Source organism: Callorhinus ursinus, unplaced genomic scaffold (assembly GCF_003265705.2).
Source record: "Callorhinus ursinus isolate GAN/ISIS: 27379988/994484 unplaced genomic scaffold, GSC_fseal_2.0 scaffold13, whole genome shotgun sequence".
Taxonomy (NCBI): Eukaryota; Metazoa; Chordata; class Mammalia; order Carnivora; family Otariidae; genus Callorhinus; species Callorhinus ursinus.
The window spans coordinates 43,787,868-43,803,145 of record NW_027397075.1 but is presented as its reverse complement, the minus strand read 5'-3'; the positions used below and the strand labels follow the sequence as shown (position 1 = coordinate 43,803,145).

The window sequence follows — 15,278 nt, the reverse complement described above, 5'->3', positions numbered from 1 at the left end:
GTCACATAATAAACGTCTGGTTTAAAAAAAAAAAAAACTCAAGATGATAAGTTGACCTATTCTGTGGATCTCAGCCAGACACTCCAGTGCTTAATGAATTCATATCCAAAGTAGTCATGGCGGGCGCCTGGGTGGCTCAGTTGGTTAAGCGACTACCTTCGGCCTCCAGGTCATGATCCTGGAGTCCCGGGATCGAGTCCCACATCGGGCTCCCTGCTCAGCAGGGAGTCTGCTTCTCCATCTGACCCTCTTCCCTCTCGTGCTCTCTATCTCTCATTCTCTCTCTCTCAAATAATAAATAAATAAAATCTTAAAAAAAATAAAGCTTCAAAGTAGTCATGGCAACAGGGATAGAAGCAACTCATGGGATCGACAATATAGACTTCCTCCCACTGAGGTTGATATGGCTACTGCCACTGTTGAGAGCCTAACCTGCCAACAGTAAAAACCTACACAGAGTTCCTGGGCAGGGGGCAGGGGGACACACCAGCTACCTGGACCCGCCAGCCACCTGGACCTTCCAGCCACCTGGCCATCTGGTAGCAGATTAATTACATTAGACCTTTTCTATTATGGAGGAAGCAGGAAAAGAATAGTTAAAGTCAGTGAAATCAAGAGTAAAATGTAAATTCCTGCATCTTGCATCCCCTGCCAAAAAAAAGGAAGTATGACTTTTGGTTCTGCCCCTTGGAGTTCTGGAGGCTAGTTTCCAAAGAGAAAAGCTGTGATACTCAGACCCAAGTCATTATAAGGTTTCTCCCAACTACCATGAAGGATTATAGAAAGCATACCTCTCTCCAGTTCTATGGGTTATTATTCAGATTTAAATTTCATAAATGGAATGAAGATAACTGCCCACAAAAGTGTTTCAGGGGCGCCTGGGTGGCTCAGTCAGTTAAGCGTCCAACTCTTGATTTTGGCTCAGGTCATGACTCAGGGTTGTGAGATCGAGCCCTGCATCAGGTGCTTAAGTTTCTCTCTCTCCCTCTCCCTCTCCCTCTGCCTCTCCCCCATCCCTCTCTAAAAAAAAAAAAGAAAGGAAGAAAAGTGTTTCAGTGCACCCATTTTGAGAATGTCTTAGATGATATTCTTGGTAAGATCAAGATTAGATCATCTTGAGTTTGACACTTATGATAAAAAGTTCTTAAAATGTGCTTCTTGGGTGCCTGGGTGGTTCAGTTGGTTGGGCGACTGCCTTCGGCTCAGGTCATGATCCTGGAGTCCCGGGATCGAGTCCCGCATTGGGGGAACCGAGCTCCCTGCTCGGCGGGGAGTCTGCTTCTCCCTCTGATCCTCCCCCCCTCTCATGTGCTCTCTCTCATTCTCTCTCTCAAATAAAATAAATAAAATCTTAAAAAAATAAATAAATAAAATGTGCTTTTTTTTAAGATTCTATTTTTTTAAGCAATTTCTACACCCAACATGGGACTTGAACTCACAACCCCGAGATAAAGAGTTGCGTGCTCTTCTGACTGAGGCAACCAGGCACCCCTCAAAATGTGCTTCTTGCTTTAATAAAATCTGGCATTTGTGATAACAAGATGATTTTGTTAGATTGCCCTCTACTGCTTCCTTCCACATGTAGATGAGAACTTACAAGAACATGTTCTGGTTGCTCCTGTTACTATAAAGAACCCTGTGTCTGGCCTCACCTACAAAGACGGGGTATAAAAAGGTATGGAAGTTGCTAGGTTGCCCTGGAGAGGATTCTATCAAAGCAATCCATAAATGTGTCCAGGCAAACAAAAGAGACGTAATGAATGGCTGAGACCATGGCCATCCTGGGAAGGCTAAATGGTAATAAGAATAGCTAACATTTGGGTGCCTGAGTGGCTCAGTTGGTTAAGCGACTGCCTTCGGCTCAGGTCATGATCCTGGAGTCCCGGGATCGGGTCCTGCATCGGACTCCCTGCTCAGCGGGGAGTCTGCTTCTCCCTCGGACCCTCCCCCCCATGCTCTCTCTCTATCTCATTCTCTCTCTCAAATAAATAAATAAAATCTAAAAAAAAAAGAATAGCTAACATTTATTGAATTCTTACTATGTGCAAGGCACTTTTCCAAGCACTTTCCATGCTTTGAACTTCATAGTAACCATCTCAGAAAGTTCATTATTATTTTACAGATGAGAAATGTGAGGGTTGAGCAAGTTACCAAGAATTAGTAAGTGGCAGACTTGGAATCACAATGCTGTTTTGTCTCTTTAAGAGGTGAACTGAAGGAGCAAAACACAATCATATAAGGGCAGCCAAGCTAGATGTAAAAGAGATCAAAAGAATGGAATGGGGTAGAGAGATGAAGCAGGTGACTCAGGAAATGGAGTTCACAAGCACTAGACATGTAAGAACTATGGGAATCTTACCAGGTCAGGAGCAGTTCCTGGGAAACACTGTGCCAGGCAGGAGCTAAGGTAGAATCTAAAGTCATAGGTCATAGAACCTGTTTTAGACAAGTCCAGAGTGCACATGGAGCAGTGTGACATTACCGTATTGCTCATGTGAGAAGATATTCCTCCTAAGATGTCTTGATAACAAAAGACACTCTAGAAGTTACATTTAGAGATACCTGGCATTTTGAGCTACATCTTAGAATCCCTAAAAAATAAAGAAATGTTTCTTCTCTGGTCCAACAATTACTGAACTGTTTTCTGTTATAATTCTACATGGTCGATATACATCAGAAATGACTTTGTATTACCTATGCCTTTGCTGGCTAAGTTAATGCAGAGAACATTCCTGTTGCTAAGTGTTCAGTAGCATTTACTTACTTTACAAGAAGTTGTCAGGGGTGCCTGGGTGGCGTAGTCAGTTAGGTGTCCAACTCTTGGTTTTGGCTCAGGTGATCTCAGGGTCGTTAGATCGAGTCCCGAGTCAGGCTCCATGCTAGGTGTGGAGTCTGCTTAATTTTCTCCCTTCTTCTCCCTCTGTCCCACCCCGCCCTGCACGCACACTCTCTCTCTCTCTCTCTCTCTCTTAAATAAATAAATAAATCTTTAGATAAAAAAGGTTGTAAATTTGCCCTTCAACAAGTTAGGTTAGTATACAGCCTTACACGGAAGTCAAGCTCTTTTTTAAAAAGTGTATAAATTAAAGTTTTTGGTAAATTAAATTGTGTCTTAAATATCTGCTTAATCCAACTGATTGATTCTTTAGGAATATCAAAGAACACTATGTTTAAATTTTTTAAAAGATTTTATTTATTTATTCATAAAAGACAGAGAGAGAGAGGCAGAGGGAGAAGCAGACTCCCCACTGAGCAGGGAGCCCAAAGCGGGACTCGATCCCAGGACCCTGGGATCATGACCTGAGCTGAAGGCAGACGCCTAACCATCTGAGCCACCCAGGCACACACTATGCTTAAATTTTTTTAAGGCTTCATATTACAAGTCATCTTAGGGTAGGGAAACATCTGTATTAGCCTTTCTATTTTCAGTTCCACCATTGGGTTTGAGTCACCATGTTCCAGCCCCAATGAATTAGAGATATGGGAGAAAGGCACAGAAAGGTTATCAGGAAGCCGGGTTATCTCATCTGCCTGCTCTGCACTCCCCTGGCACCTCTTCAGTGGTTGCTCTTGCCTGAACATTCTCCTCTTTTCCATCTGCCTTTTTTACCGCCCCCCCCATGCTATTGGAATGGAAGCATATTGCTCATGTGAGAAGATATTCCTCCTAAGATGTCTTAATAACAAAAGACACTCTAGAAGTTACATTTAGAGATACTTGGCATTTTGAGCTACAGCCAACCTACTTGGCTAAAGGTTATTTGGAAAGGCCAAATCTAAACCACAGTAGTGACCAGGTGCTTAGTGGCAGCCAAGCTACGTGTATGGCAAGAAGTGGGGCCAAGCAGGGGAATCTCCATGAGCACAGAGGGTGAGCTGCGCACAGGGTACCAGGCATTAGCCGTCAGGACAATCCAGCTGGGCTAACAGGTGGCATTGCGGAGGTGGGTGGAGTACACAGCAGGGATTTGGGGAACATGAGATCCATGGATATCCAGACGTGCAGATGCTCTCAGCATTGGGTCGCCTGGCAGCCTGGAGCAGGCGCTTTGCCTGGGGCCATATGAAATAGTTGGGTACTCAGCCAGGACTGGGGTTTGCCTGGGAGGACTTTCCCTGTCATTGTCTATCCTGATCTGTGAGAAACTGTAAGTGGCCATAACAGCTCCGTGGGAGGGTAATACCACATCAAGTTGGTTCAGCAAGTCAAAGATCAGCAACTGAGTAGGAACTGAATAATTAAAATGATTTTTTAAGTTAGGGTTCTTTTTTTCCCTTTGGCCCTCTTAGCCTGTCCAGGTGTCCGCAGGGAGACCAGCCATCCACATTAGCCACTGTGGCAAGGCTGTCTGAGCAGTTCAGTGGGTGTGGAGGTTGGCTAGCAAGGATTCATCAGAATCCTTTATTTTCAGGAGGCAGCTATAAGGAGGCTGATGCATGCACCTGGAAAGCAATCCAGACATTTTGGGCAATATTTGGGGAGAGGTAGAGGAAGTGGAGAAAAGACAAAGCTGGTTGCTATTCCAGGTGAGAAAAAATGACTGTATGTGGTTGGCCCAGGCCGGTAAGGTCTTGTCTGCGACAAGGAGTGGTATGTCTGTGCTGTGAATGCTATCACCCAGACAGAACGTTGCTCTCGCCATTAGACGACGGGTAGGGATTAGGTTATTTGAGGGGCTCAGGTGTAATCTCCTGAGGGGTCCCATGAGACCAAAGATGAAAGAAGGTGTATCTCTTATGCATTTTTCCCCTCTGTTTTTAGAGAGAGAGAAGTGGGGGAGGGGTAGAGGGAGCAGGAGAGAGAGAATCCTACGCAGGCTCCACACTCATCACAGGGCTCCACACAGGGCTCGATCCCACGACCCTGAGATCCCACCATCTGAGCCAAAATTGAGTCGGACGTTTAACCAACGTTTAACCACCCAGGCACCCCTACGTCTTCCAGCTTTAAGAATGCTTTAATTCAGGGATCTATAAAGCCTTAAGTCAAGCAGGCGGACAGGTGGAGGGAGGGGCAAGTCTGACAAACCCGAGAGGCGAGTTTGGTGATCAAAGCCAGGAGGCAAACCTGAGGCCAACGGCCGGGCCCTGAGCATGAGGCTGCGGCACTCTGGGACTCCGTGCTATTCAGTAAGGGATGGGGTGCCCATGTAGGGAGGCAGGCTGACGAGTATCTGAATCAGGGCCATGGCCCGGGGCTGGTCCTGTGGAGCTGCCTGAAGAGTGATGTCAGCTCAGGCCACTATAGTTAGAGAGACGCAGACAGAGGAACAGAACAGAACAAACAGCAGTCCGTCAGTGCTGTTTTCATCTGGTTAAAGACTAATTTCCTAGTTCCAAAGGTGAAACTGAGAATATGTGCTTTTTCTTCTGACAAGCGGTTTTTAAAGGCAGATAAAGACACCAACTAAAGGTAAATACAAAAGTGGCTTACTGCTACCTCTCAGCCTCCAGATCTGGTGGGCAAGTATGACGAGACCCCCAGCGCAGGGGAGAGTTCGGTTTGCGGCTCTTGCCCCTCCTGGCAAGGTGCGGAGCATGCTGGCGGCAGAGGGGATTTGCCACCCCAGCCTCCTGCAGGCCCCCAGACAGCCTGGGTCCACCTCCCCCAGTCAGAGGAGGGCCACAGGGAGACAGCAAGGTACACAGCTTTCCCAGGAGCAGCACGGAGAGAGTTCATGCTGTATTACCCCAGGCCACCAGAAAGAAAACCAGAGACCATCTCTTTTATGGAACTAACCAGGTACAATCCTCATGTTACTGAGTATGGCCAGACATTCTCAGCCTGGGTCACCATGCATGGGATGACCACATAATTTATCATTCAAATTGGACACCTTTAAGAGTGAAAGGGGGCCTATTACTTCTGCTGGACATCTCCAGCTCATCGAGGCCTATACCTACTCAACATATACACGGTGACCCGGTCCTTTCAATTTTACTATTAAAAGCTAGTCATGCTCTTGAAGTCAAAGTGGGATTAGAGTCTAAAGTGGGAATGCCAGGGGCGCCTGGGTGGCTCAGTCCATTAAGAGACTGACTTTAACTTAGGTCATGATCCTGGAGTCCCGGGATCGAGTCCCACATCGGGCTCCCTGCTCAGCAGGGAGTCTGCTTCTCCCTCTGACCCTCTTCCCTCTCATGCTCTCTATCTCTCATTCTCTCTCTCTCAAATAAATAAATAAAATCTTTAAAAAAAAAATTTCCCTGGACCAGGAATAGTCTGGGACTCGGTCGAGTTCCCTGAGGTGAGCTGGGCCAGCTGGGGGACAAGAAGCTGAGGGGATCGGCACATTTGCCCTGCTTTCTGCTCACTTTTGCTTAATCTAGGCTCACATACGTTAGAATCACTTCGGGAGCTTTAAAAACCCAGTAATGTCTGGGCCCAACTTCCGATCACTTCTCCATCTCTAGGGGTAGGGCCCGGCTTCCATGGACTTCGAAAGCTCCCCAGGTGATTTTAATGTTCTAATGAGAACCATTGTCCTATGTTGTCACTCTGAAGCCCATGGCCTCCCGTTACGGTTATTTGATTTCCCTCCTTTGAATACTGTCTTGGTAGTATTGGCTAATTTGGAGGCCAGAAGACATGACTAGAACCCATGTTCCATGTCAGAATGGTGGCACAGGTGGGACTGACCAGAAGGGTTTCTTGTCCTTGTGGTACCTTGTCTTGGGCTGACTCCTGGCGCTGTCCAGGCCTCCCACCTGCTTCTGCCTCTCTTCAGCTTTGGCCTCCCTGTCTCATTCTTCTCTGCTCACAACACATCGATTCCCAGTTTGCAGCTGGTCTCCCCTTCTCCGGCCCATCCAATGGCTGGCCTCTTTGCCTTGCCAAGGACCCCCTCTGGAAAACAGTCCCTGCAGGCCATGATGACTGATTGCTGTTCAGGGCTCCACCCCTCCCTGGTTTCTGCCTCCTGGTTGGGGGAGCAACCCTCAGACTTACAGGATAGAGAAAATCTGGACTGTGCATTCCAGAACAGGGATTGGTGGACCCCACAATGGTGGTGTGTCAAAGTGCCAATTTCCTTCTGACAGGCTGGCCAGGTAAGCGGTGGTTTGCTTTCCAAATGATAGCAGAGGGGCACCTGGGTGCCTCAGTCAGTTAAGCGTCTGCCTTCAGCTCAGGTCATGATCCCGGGGTCCTGGGATCGAGCCCCGCATCAGGCTCCCTGCTCAGCGAGGAGCCTGCTTCTCCCTCTCCCTCTGCCTGCCGCTCTGCCTACTTGTGTGCACTCTCTCTCTCTGCCAAATAAATAAATAAATAAATAAATAAATAAATAAATAAAATCTTAAAAAATAATGATAGCAGGAAAAGCCTGGCAATGCATTCTGCCTAGGCATCCTTGAAAATTGACTCTCCTGCTTTCTTTGAAATTTGACCCAATGGGGACGCCTGGGTGGCTCAGTTGGTTGAGCGACTGCCTTCGGCTCAGGTCATGATCCTGGAGTCCCGGGATCGAGTCCCGCATCGGGCTCCCTGCGCGGTGGGGAGTCTGCTTCTCCCTCCGACCCTCCCCCCTCTCATGTGCTCTCTCTCTCTCTCATTCTCTCCCTCAAAATAAATAAATAAAATCTTTAAAAAAAAAAAAAAAAGAAATTTGACCCAATGAAGTCAAATGAGCTTGGGGCAGTGACCAGCCCAAAGCCCTGAGCAGGATACAGCAGGAGCTTTGGATTATTTATTGAGTACCTACTGTGCGCCAAATACTCTGCTATACGCTGAGTGTATACTGGTAAATAAAACAGTTATGGTCCCTGGAGCCTATGACTCTTACCATCTAGTTACAAATACTTGAAAATCTGAAGAGCATGGGGGAAAACTAGTAGGGAAATAGTGGAGCAGAAAGACAGAGATGCACACACACAGTGCTTTTTCAATGCAGCCCCTCATGCAGGGGACAACCACGCCGCCCTGACCACCTTGGAGGTTCAAGGCCACACACTCAAATTCCTTAATCAAACAATAGGCTAGGGTGAAGGGAGCTATATCTTAGACCCAACTATTTACACAGCCACTACAAATTTGTGGAGAAAGAATCCCCACCATTCACAGCTGTCTGCTCAACAGATGCTCAAGAGCCTTTCAGTCAAGAGGAGGAGGAGGGAGGGGGTTTGAATGTCTGCAGCTCCTGGAACTTGACATGCTCCTGTCTTTGTCTGTGCCCAGAAGGTCCTGCTCCTCTCCCCAGCTCCCTTCTGAGGAACAGCAATGATTTTAGAGGCATAATAAGGAGGGTTTGCATTGAATTATTAAACAATAGGCATCGAAAACGTGTTTTCTTTGACCTCCTTACCCCTGGCTTCTACCAGGCAGTGTTCTCTGGTACCGAGGCGCAGATATTTGTAACATGGAAGCAGACTGTTTTCTTTTTGACAATATTTTCCACACTTATTTAGAACACTTGCACTTTAAAACCCCTTTTGATAAACTTTAAAACATCACATGCTCTTCTTTCATTTTCTGAAATTCAACATAAATCTCGAGAGGAACAAAAGCACTGGAACAAAGCACTGCTTTGTTTCCAAACCAAGCCCCCTCCAGATTCGGGTGGGCAGCACGTGGGAGTCTGAACTCCCTCCTCCTCCCTCCAGTTCCGAAGACTCATTGTTCTAAATGGTAATATAACATTTTCCGTCTTCATTTGAGGGTAACGTCCCATTACCCTGTTCAGCTGTACATTTTCTCTGTGACATAAAATAGGAGATGTCGCCGATAAAATAATGAGACAGGCTTTCAACAAATCAGTAGGAATGTATACACCCCAATGAGCATTGTGCTTTTGAAATAGCCACCTTGGAGGTCAACATGTTTTTAGAGCTAATGCCATTGCTCCGAAGATCTGTGCTGTGCTCATTTGGGTATGGCACAGGGCAAAAAGCAGGAGCTTTGGAGGCAGGTGACTTGGCAGCAAATCAAGTTCTGCCACTTTTGAACTCTGACCTTGATCAAGTTGCTTAACCTCTTAGAGTCTCAGTTTCCTCATTGGTATGATGAGGAAAAGGGCGCAAAAAATGTACGTACCCTAATAAGTAGTTATTAACATCATCATTATCACTAATGACATGTTCTTTTGAATTGTATTAAAACACCCTTCCCAGTGATTTTCTGGAAAATTCCAAGTCTTTAAAGTCAATTTAGAAATACAAAAACGAGTAATAAATGGCTGGAAATTCTAGTTTTGGTGGGAAAAACATATTTGCTATTATAGTCAGGAGTCTAAAATTTTATGTTGTTCTTTAAGTGGCTTTGAAGTCAGCTCCAAAAGATGTTTCCAAAATGTTTGGCAAGACCACACACTCTCCTCAGAATTGTGCGCGGTCTCCCTGGGTGGCCATTTTGAAGCGGATACAACTCATTTGAACGTCCGAGTAAGTTGCACGGTGTTAAAGAAATTCTCTTCGCTTTATAGTCACACCACATAGCTAGACCCTGTAGAAAAGCCTTAATTATTGCAGATCTGCCTTGTCATTTCCTCTATGTCCTGACATATATCTTCCTTTTTTTAAACTGTGATGTGTAGTAACCAGAGTCCGCCCCCCGCCCCCCGCCGCTTTTAAATGTTCTCCCTTTAATTTCTGAAGCTTTGTGACTGAAAAGGAAAATTAGACCCAAGCTCCTGCTATCAAAGCTACTGTCACTCCACAGTTTCAGGAGGCTTTCAGGTTTCCATTTTCCTTGTCTCACCCCAGATGCCTGGCATACGGGATAGCAGAAAAAACAAAATCTGTTGCATTTTTGGAATGTTATTAATGCATAAGCAGCCCAGGGATTGAGACAACTAAAATAGTCTCTCTCTCTCTCTCTCTCTCACACATGCACGCATGCACTTTTTTTTCTTTCTTTCTTTCTTTTTTTTTTTTTTAAATCCAGAGAGCAAAGAGCAAAATTATGCCTTACGAACTTTGGAAGAATCATCCAAATGCATTATAATCCACTAATTTCCCTCTGATTGCCACCCACCACCACCCAATCTCTATTTCCTGATAGGAAAGCCTCTTTAGGTGTTAGACAATGATATTACACAATAGAACTATAAATCCGATGTTTGTGTGGAATGGAAATGGCCCTGCTGAACACCACCCTTCCTCCCATTAACAACATCAGAAAGCGAGTTGGTGAGGGGCAAAATCATCTATTAGTGTCTCTGAGTGGATTTTAAAATTGTTTTCCCCAGGGCCTTCTGGGGTTTTTTTAAATACGAAGGTGTTCATCCAACTGAAAAAAAAATGTTATGTCTGTAAGCAATTTAAGATTCAGCATGTCTGGCAATTCACATTTTCTTTTAAAGGATGAGAAAATGCAGCACTAAATGTGAATATGTATGCTGTGTAGGGGAACTTCTGAACCCTTCGCTGTCATCTTGAAGCTTTTAGGATGGAAGCTCTTGAGAGTGTCAGATTGTAAAAATCATTCTCTCATTTCTGGAACTTGAAGACATCTCTTTGAGCATAACAAATGCAAGATCACAAATAAGGTGCTTTGACCCCAGTGGGAGATGTATGTTTGACATATACAATTCCACTTCTCTTGCCTCTTTTCATTAGATGGTCCTATCTACCCATCCCCTTCTCTAGGGCTGATGGGATTTGTCCCCTGGAGTCAGTGTGGTTGACAACAAAAGGGTTGTATAGATGTAGCCGGCATGGTCAGGAGATTGGTTACAGGGGAACTGAGCAAATAAGTCAGCATACTGAGGATAACGGGAGCCAGGTCTCTCACTCTTGGACAGCTCTGTATCTGAGTTACAAATATAGAAAGGAAGAAGGCTAGAGTAAACTCTGTGGTGCTGGATTGGAATTGAAGGTATCTGTGTGAACTCCTGGTTTTTAATGTAAATAGACAATTAGATTTATGTGTATTTACGTGTGTGTATGTGTAGATATATACTTCCATCGGCATACATATATATAGACATATATCCTGACCTATCAGTCTATTCTATTTTATTCTATCCTATTCTATTTTTTTTTTGTCTGTTTGTGTAATTTCCTATCTCTCTCTGCACAGTGTCTGGAAGGAAAACATCCAAGTAGTGGGGTGCCTGGGTGGCTTAGTTGGTTAAGCATCTGCCTTCAGCTCAGGTCATGGTCCTGGGGTCCCGGGATCGAGCCCCGCATCAGGCTCCCTTCTCGGCAGGGAATCTGCTTCTCCCTCTCCCTCTCCCTCTGCCACTCCCCCTGCTTGTGTTCTCTCTCTCTCTGTCAACCAAATAAATAAACTCTTAAAAAAAAAAAACATTCAAATAGCAATGAGCATACCTGGCACCCACGTCTTAGCTTCTAAATATCATTAGAAGATATCAGATCTGTTAAAAGGAACCAGTGTGGGGCGCCTAGGTGGCTCAGTCGTTAAGCGTCTGCCTTCAGCTCAGGTCATGATCCCAGGGTCCTGGGATGGAGCCCTGCATCAGGCTCCCTGCTCAGCGGGGAGCCTGCTTCTCCCTCTCTCACTCCCCCTGCTTGTGTTCCCTCTCTCTGTGAGTCTCTGTCAAATAAATAAATAAAATCTTAAGAAAAAAAAAAAAAGGAACCAGTATATCTTCGAGAAATGACAGATTCCAGGGCATGGTAAGCTGAGAAATAGTCCACCAGGTACTATCCATGCACATCCTAATCCCTGAAACCTGTAAATGTTATCTTATTTGGAAAAAGGATCTTGCAGATGTGATTGAGTTTCTCTTCAAAATGAGATTATCCCTGTATTATCCGGATGGGCCCTAAATGCCAATACAAGCGTACTTATGAGAGAGAGGCAGAAAGAGATTACAGGCAGAAGAGGAGGAAACGATGTCACCAAAGGGGCAGAGACTAGAGTGATGTGGCCAAGAGTCAAGGGATGCTGGCAGCCACTGGAAGTTATGGAGGAGACAAGGGATGGATTCTTTCCTAGAGCCTCCGAGGGAGCATGGCCCTGCTGATATTTAGATTTTAGCCCAGTGATACTGATTTCAGACTTTCAGCTTCCAAACTTGTGAGAGAATAAATTTCTGTTCTTTTAAGCCCCAATTTGTTATAGATAATTTGTTACAGCTGTCATAGGAACTAATATGGGCACTAGGACAGTGAATGTATGAGATGAACCCAGAACATCTTGTGCCGGAAAGCAAGGTAATGCTCAGGAATGGTGAGGACCCAGTTTGAAGGGTCTCCCATTGGCCAACTTGAGGACAATTATGAATCAAAATAAATAAAAATTGAGAATAAAAATAAATATCAAGCCAAATATATTAATCTATTATAAATAAAATAGGAGTTCGTGAGTCTAAAATTATGTAAATAAATAAGTGAAAGAAAACTCTACCTCACAGTGCAATGCCAACTAATAAGTATAGAAAGAATGATGGAATTAGGAAATCATCATTTGGTAACCCTCATAATAAAAATGGATTTAGGCAAGAAGCATCAGTGGATACTAAAACAAGTGGATGAAAAAAACTAAAATAAAACTAGTGAATGAAAATTTGATGAGAAAGAGAACATTTATATCATCTCACAGGATCTTCCAATAAAATATTTATTAATCCCTTATTAATAAATACAAAATGTAGGGTGCCTGGGTGGCTCAGTCAGTGAGTGTCTGCCTTCGGTTCAGGTCATGATCCCAGGGTCGTGGAATCGAGCCCCATGTCAGGCTCTCTGCTCAGCAGGGAGCTTGCTTCTCCCTCTGCCTCTCCCCCTGTTTGTGCTCTCTCACTCTCTCTCTCTGTCAAATAAATAAATAAAATCTTTAGAAAAATAAAAAATAGGGGTGCCTGGGTGGCTCAGTCGTTAAGCGTCTCCCTTCGGCTCAGGTCATGATCTTGGGGTCCTGGGATCGAGCCCCGCATAGGGCTACCTGCTCAGCAGGGAGCCTGCTTCTCCCTCTCCCACTCCCCCTGCTTGTGTTCCCTCTCTCTGTGAGTCTCTGTCAAATAAATAAATAAAATCTTTAAAAAAAAAAGAAAAAAATAAGTACAAAATACTTATTTTTTGAGAAAACTTTCTAAAATGAAGTATAGCTAACATGCACTGTTATATTAGTTTCAGGTGTACAATATAGTGATTCAACAATTCTATACACTACTCAGTCCTCATCATGGTAAGTATATTCTTAATCCCCTTTACCTCTTTCACCCATCCCCCCACCACCTCCCCTCTGGCAACCACCAGTTTGTTCTCTATATTTAAGAGTCTGTTTTCGTACAAAATACTTATTTTTTTTAATTTTATTTATTTATTCATGAGAGACAGAGAGAGAGAGAGAGAGAGAGAGAATGGCAGAGGGAGAAGCAGGCTCCCAAGGAGCAGGGAGCCCGATGCGGGACTCGATCCCAGGACCCTGGGATCATGACCTGAGCCGAAGGCAGACGCCCAACCATCTGAGCCACCCAGGCGCCCTAGTACAAAATACTTATTAATTAACTTAACTATTAGAGAAATTTGGCAAAAACGGGCTTAACAAAGTGACCAAATTTAACCGTGCCAGTAATGGGGTAAACAGACATCATGTATTCCTAATACACTGAAAAGAACAAAGCATTACTCTGTGGTAGCCCTGCCAAGAGTGCATGACCTAAAGTTAATCAGGAGAAAATATCAGACAAAATCAAACTGAGGAATATTCTACAAAATGACTGGCTGTACTCTCTGCAAATGTCAGCAACATGTAGGACAAGGAAAGGCTGAGGAATTCGTCCAAACTAAAGGAGACCAAAGAGATCTGACAAAAAAATGCAACGCATAATCCTTGATTGGATTCGAGACCCATAAAGGATATCATCGGGACAGATGGTAAAATTCGAAAGTTGTTTGTGGATTAGATGGTAACATTGTATCAGTGTGCACTGTAGTTGTCCTTGTTTTTAGGAAAGGCATAACAAAGTATTAAGGGATAATGAGGCATTAGGTCTGCAACTTTCTCTCAAATTGTTCAGAAAAAAACAGTCTGTAAACAGGCAGAGAGAATGGAAGACACGTGTGGGAAATGTTAGCAATTGAGGAATTTGGGTGAAGGGCCTATGGGAATTCTTTGCGGTATTCTTACAACATTTTTGTAAGTTTGAAATGATTTCTAGAGAAAAGAAAGGTCATTATTCTTTCATGGTACCTTATCACTCGATTCAGAGTCCTTACGGAATGCTTACCGCATTTTTCAGGGAAGTGAAAGGCCACTGGCCGGAAAGCCGAAGACCTGGTTCTGCCGCTGTCTGGGTCCCCTTGCGCAGGTAACAACCCCTCTGCCCCTCCGTGTCCTCCGCGTTCTCGTTCTCTGCCTTTCTCTGCCTAAGGCATTGCTCTCACCACGGGGTTGGCGTCAGCTTTAAAGGGGACCACCGAGGACACAGTCAGAAATCATCGCTATGGAATGGGGAGCAGCTGCTAATGGACACCGCACCCCATTTCTTTCTGTGGCAGAGAAACATCCTCAAATTAAATGGCGGCGATGGCCGACTAACCCTGTGAAAACAGTACAAAAACACCCAACTGTACACTTTAAATGGCTGAATTATGTGGCATGTAAATTGTATCTCAATAAAGCTGTTACAGTCGCTGCTGCTGCTTTCCTCGTGCCACCTGGTTGGAGCAGGACACCTGTGACAGAAGGGTGCTGCGTGAGTAGAGAAGACGCAAGCGCATCCCGGAGGCGGGGGGTGGGGGGGAGAAGAAACGGTGAAGGGGTGAAGGTCGTTTTAGAAGGAATGGAGGAAAGGGTGTGAGGGGCACCTCAAGCTCCTGCCTCCCAGGCCCTGGGGTTGTCCTCAGCTCCTGTCACTCCACACACAGTCCCCGGGTGACTGGATCCATATCTGTATCTTCAACTCTCTGCCAGGGTTGGTGACTCCTTGTGCGATTTAGGATTAGATTTTGCGGCAACTGAAAGAAAAGTAAAATAAGGCTAGTTTATACACTTGAACGAAAGAGAAGTTCTGGAGTTTTTTCCTTCTCACATAAAAGTCTGAGTAAATAGCCCAGAGCTGTTATGAGGCTCCATGATGTCAGGGACCCAGGCTCTGGGGCTCCATTTGCACAGGCTGTGCACTGTGCAACTCCAGAGAGTGTTATTCACATGTACAGCATGGATGATCTCTTGAGTAGCACAAGGGGATGGCCCCGGCCCAGGATCCCTCTCTCTTGTTGTTCTCCTTTAAGTGGTCTCAACCTTTTTGTCCGGGGTGGCGACATTTTTTTTCTAGGCAGGAAAATGGAGGAAGGGACAGGGGCAAAAGGAGGACACAGGGTATATATGGGCTGAATCTGAAGTAAGGTTTTCAAGAACTTCTCACATGACATTT

The 15,278-nt window shown here is 45.0% G+C and overlaps 1 long non-coding RNA gene across 3 annotated transcripts; it reads left to right on the top strand.

Annotated features, from left to right (window-relative positions):
- The first annotated feature begins 5,700 nt into the window (after positions 1-5,700).
- On the top strand, positions 5,701-14,528 carry LOC141373957 (uncharacterized). 3 transcript variants are annotated; one of them, XR_012380409.1, is made up of 4 exons: positions 5,701-5,743; positions 9,249-9,375; positions 13,027-13,084; positions 14,142-14,520. It is a non-coding gene; the product is annotated as an uncharacterized lncRNA (long non-coding RNA). The 3 variants fall into 3 exon arrangements; XR_012380410.1 differs by lacking the exon at positions 5,701-5,743 and having other exon boundaries at positions 9,208-9,375; positions 14,142-14,210; positions 14,401-14,528; XR_012380408.1 differs by lacking the exon at positions 5,701-5,743 and having other exon boundaries at positions 9,208-9,375.
- The last annotated feature ends 750 nt before the right edge of the window (positions 14,529-15,278 follow it).